This window comes from Orcinus orca, chromosome 4 (genome assembly GCF_937001465.1).
Source record: "Orcinus orca chromosome 4, mOrcOrc1.1, whole genome shotgun sequence".
NCBI lineage: Eukaryota > Metazoa > Chordata > Mammalia > Artiodactyla > Delphinidae > Orcinus > Orcinus orca.
This window is the reverse complement of record NC_064562.1, coordinates 80442984-80448090: the sequence shown is the minus strand read 5'-3', so window position 1 is coordinate 80448090 and position 5107 is coordinate 80442984. Positions and strand designations below refer to the sequence as shown.

Genomic DNA, 5107 nt, shown 5'->3' with positions numbered 1-5107 from the left:
GGGAAGTTTTCGACTATAATCTCTTCAAATACTTTCTTGGGTCCTTTCTCTCTTCTCCTTCTGGGACCCAAATAATGCGAATGTTGTTATGCTTAATGTTGTCCCAGAGGTTTCTTAGGCTGTCTTCATTTCTTTTCATTCTTTTTTCTTTATTCTGTGCTGCAGCAGTGAATTCCACCATTCTTTCTTCCAGGTCACTTATCCATTCTTCTGTCTCAGTTATTCTGCTATTGATTCTTTCTAGTGTATTTTTCATTTCAGTTATTGTATTGTTCATCTCTGTTTGTTTGTTCTTTAATTGTTCTAGGTCTTTGTTAAACATTTCTTGCATCTTCTTGATCTTTGCTTCCATTCTTTTTCCAAGGTACTCCACTATCTTCACTATCATTATTCTGAATTCTTTTTCTGGAAGGTTGCCTATCTCCACTTCATTTAGTTGTTTTTCTGGGGTTTTATCTGGTTCATTCATCTGGTACATAGCCCTCTGCCTTTTCATCTTGTCTATCTTTCTGTGAATGTGGTTTTTGTTCCACAGCCTGCAGGATTGTAGTTCTTCTTGCTTCTGCTGTCTGCCATCTGGTGGATGAGGCTATCTAAGAGGTTTGTGCAAGTTTCCTGATGGGAGGGACTGGTAGTGGATAGAGCTGGCTGTTGCTCTGGTGGGCAGAGCTCAGTAAAACTTCAATCCACTTGTCTGCTGATAGGTGGGGCTGGCTTCCCTCCCTGTTGTTTGTTTGGCCTGAGGCGACCCAACACTGGAGCCTACCCGGGCTCTTTCGTGGGGCTAATGGTAGACTTCAGGAGGCCTCATGCCAAGGAGTACTTCCCAGAACTGCTGCCAGTGTCCTTGTCCTCACGGTGAGACACAGCCACCCCCCACCTCTGCAGGAGACCCTCCAACACTCGCAGGTAGGTCTGGTTCAGTCTCCTTTGGGAGACTGCTCTTTCCCCTGGGTCTCGATGCACACACTACTTTGTGTGTGCCCTCCAAGAGTGGAGTCCCTGTTTCCCCCAGTCCTGTCGAAGTCCTGCAATCAAATCCCGCTAGCCTTCAAAGTCTGATTCTCTAGGAATTACCCCTCCCATTGCCAGACCCCCAGGTTGGGAAGCCTGACGTGGGGCTCAGAACCTTCACTCCAGTGGCTGGACTTCTGTGGTATAAGTGTTCCCGAGTTTGTGAGTCACCCACACAGCAGTTATGGGATTTGATTTTATTGTGATTGTGGCCCTCCTACCGTCTCATTGTAGCTTCTCCTTTGTCTTTGGATGTGGGGTATCTTTTTTGGTGAGTTCCAGTGTCTTCCTGTCGATGATTGTTCAGCAGTTAATTGTAATTCTTGTGCTCTCGCAAGAGAGATTGAGAGCACGTCCCTCTACTCTGCCATCTTGAACCAAAAACCTCAACATTTCTAAAATTAAGGTATGTACATTGTTTTTTTAGACACAATGCTATTGCACACTTAATAGACTACAGTATAGTGTAACTATAACTTTTAAATGCACTGGGAAACAATAAATTCCTATGACTCACTTTTCTGCAAAATTTGCTTTATTTGGGTGGTTTGGAACCAAACCTGCAATAACTCCAAGGTATGCCTGTATTAGAATCTTAAAGTTTGAAGGGATTGAAATGATTGAGCTCATTCTAGACACTGGACAGATGAGACTGAAGACCCAGAAGGTTAATTTGACTTGAAATGTTGCCCTTATATTTTTGTTGATATTGTTTCCATCAAAACTATCACAAAAATGTGCGTTTAACAGCATCGTACCGTATTTATTAGGATAATATTAATTATTTTTAAGGTTGTAGAATTTTATTTTGTTCACTATTATTTGAAGCAATTGACATAGACTTTGGACATCTATTTTTCTTTTCATGGAAACTTTGATTATCATGATATTCATCATAATGAGCTTTAACCAGAGACAACATGAAAAGTGAATCTGCCCACTACTGGCTTGTATCAAGGTCCAGCATTAAAAGCATGGACTCTGTGGCCAGATCGTCTGAATTTGATCATGGCTCTGGTACTTTCTAGCTAGGTAACTACGTGCAAGTTATTTATTCTCTTTCTGCCTCAATTTCCCATGCGATAATGGGACATATTGATAGTATTTACTTCATAAAATTGCTCATAAAGAATGAAAAGAGTTAATATTTGTAAAGTATTTAGAATGGTGAGTTTTAGTGTATTGTAAGTCATACCATGGTTTTAATTTTTTTTTAAATAAGCTTGCAGTTAACTAAACTCTCAAATCTCTTTCATGTATGTGCCTGCCGACTTGGTCTCCCCCAGTCTAAACTTGTGCAATTGATTTCTTTTTTCCAGCCTAAATGCATGACTTTGCATTTAACCCTGTTGAATTTCTTCCACTGGCACTGGCTCAGTGGCACTTTATTTCCCTCACTTTCTGCACCCACCCATCCACCCATCTCCGGGTGTAAGTGCTGATAATGAGAGAGGTGGAAAAGAGAAGGGAATGCAGTCTCCTGCACACTAAGCGCGCAGCCTGCAGTCCTCAAGTTCTGCCTGCAGCTTAACTTTGGCGCCCAACCAAATTCAAGTGGCTCTAATTACTTTTAAATTAGGCATTTAGTTAAAATTTGATGAGCACATAAACTTAATAGCTGATCTCCAGCCAACATTACTATCAAATTGCCATCCAAATAAGTCCAGGAGGTTGTTATCCAAAGTACCCCAGTAAAATGAAATGAGCGGGACAATGGTTGTGACAATTGCAAAACTGCCGTTTCCACAGGTGGAATTAAGTGTCTGTCCTGTAAATGAATAGACACAATTCAGGGAAGCAAGCCATCCAAATGTATCACTTGTTTGGCTGTTCTGACGTCGAAGAAGATAAGAAAAAGAATCAACTGGGGAAACGAAAGATGCAGAACTACAAAAATAAACTTGTCATCCCTGACATCTGTGTTTATAAACGCATTATGTTAAACAGCAGAGATTTCCCTACGGCTGGCCAATACCAAGATGGCGTCTTGGGTGTTTACCTTTTCCCATAGCCCCAGTCGTAAGGGCTTTTCTTACTATCTCTGTGCTTCCAGCTTTTGTTTCAGTATCCCTGTAAAGAGTTGGCAGAGAACTAGCTGGGCAACTTCAGAAACATGGTTTATAACCAACCTGCTCCACTCTTTCGCTACAAAAAGTGAGCCTGTGCTAATTGTTCTTTAGCGAAGAAGTAGTTGGTCCACACCCACCCCTCCTCACCCAGGTGGAGATTTTCTTTATCAATAACCCCAGAGCAGGTTTGAATCAAAGAGGTGACACACACAAGAGCCAGATGTTTGGAGGGTGAGAAGGGGAGGTAGGTTCACACAATTGTTCTGCCTTCTTGCTTTCCGCTGAGGTTCTTTCCTGTGGGCTGTAGGACACATCAACAAGCTCTGAGCATGTGCGTGGACAGCCCCAGCCCAGCACCGCAGTGGGAAGCTGCTCACAGGCTGCCTTCCTTTTCCGGTGCAGCTGGTGTTTACAGAAGGACATGATTTGAAAGTTGATTTATTTACTCTGTCGTTTTTTTTTTTTTAAATGAACGGACATAGATGTCTGTTTGTTGAAACAATTAATAAACTCTAGTGATATGATTAAAATTTAACAGAAAAACATCCTTGGCTGTCAGGTGGAAATCTAAGGACTGACTTTTGGAAAGTTCATAATGTAACTCGGAGTGAGATCAGAAGATATATATATATATGTATTCTTTGGCTCTGTTTTTTAAGAAAACAGCTGATCACTTTCGCTTGTGGAAACCACCGGGCTCTGGTTCCTGCCCCTTCATTTTGTCCTGGTTGTCTGTGGAGACTCAGAGGATGTTGATACGGCACCTCAACTATGGAGGCGAAGAGAACGTGCCAGAAGGTCCTCTTCCTCTTGTGCCAGCTCCTCCTCCCAAGTCTCTTCAAAAGTCAAGGCATCTGGAACTTCCCTGGCGGTCCAGTGGTTAAGACTTTGCCTTCCAATGCAGGGGGTGCGGGTTTGATCCCCGGTTGGGGAGCTAAGATCCGACATGCCTTGCGGCCAAAAAACCAAAACATAAAAACAGAAGCAATATTGCAACACATTCAATAAAGACTAAAAAAAAAAAAGTCAAGGCATCTGAGTCCTAAGACATTGCAGTCTGATTGCAGTGAAACAAGGGGCTAGGCCAGAGGAGGTACACTTTCTTCCTTTAAAAATTTTATTCTTTATTTTGAGTGGTAATAGGAACACACACACCAATAGATAAAGTTTTAAGGAATATTCAGTGAAAAATAATTCTCTCTTGCACCCCTGCCCCCCAGCAGCCACCAGTTCCCTTACCAAAGATAATCTTTATTGCCAGTTCCTACAGTATTCTGCTGGAGACATCTTATGTAGTTACAAACATTCATATATGTATATGCGTCTTAAATACACAAATAATAATGTACAATGCACATTGTTCTACACCTTGCTTTTCTCACTTAACAATACATCAAAGGTTTTGTTGTGTTTGATTGTTTTCCAAAAGTGCTATCAGGGAGAAAAGTCATTCTTCATTTCAATGATCTGATTCTGGTTCTGGTTCATTGTACTGATAACAAAAGATGCCAAGTTAAACTCTACCTCAGCCTCAGGTCAACTTGGTCTGGAGAAATAGGAATCATGTTTAAAACCCTAAATCTTTAAACAACAGGAAGTCTGGGGTGGGTAGAAGAGAGAGGGAAGGACGGATTCTGTTTAAAAGAATGCTCTGTGGGACTGACAGTTAAGCAGAGGGACACTTTGAACGCAGTCTTGCAAAACGAAAATCCATTGGTTCCTTTCCCTGCTTTCGTAAGTAGGACTCAAACTTACTGGCCATAATTGTTTCATTTTTGCTAGTTAAGGATCTCTAGGAGCAAGATATTGTCAGTATTCTGGATGCAATACAGTTGACCCTTGAACCATGTGGGGTTAGGGACACCAACACCCCGTGCAGTCAAAACTCCACGTGCCGATTTTGACTCCCCGAAAATAACTAGTAATAGCCTAGTGTTCACAGGAGGCCTTACTGATAATATAAACAGTTGATTCATGCATATTTTGTGTGTTATATGTATTATATACTGTATTCTTACAATACA

At 41.5% G+C, this 5107-nt stretch overlaps 1 long non-coding RNA gene across 1 annotated transcript; it reads left to right on the top strand.

Moving 5' to 3' along the window:
• The first annotated feature begins 643 nt into the window (after positions 1–643).
• Positions 644–4092, top strand: LOC125964239 (uncharacterized). Its single transcript, XR_007477038.1, has 3 exons — positions 644–909; positions 1249–1420; positions 3743–4092. It is a non-coding gene; the product is annotated as an uncharacterized LOC125964239 (long non-coding RNA).
• The last annotated feature ends 1015 nt before the right edge of the window (positions 4093–5107 follow it).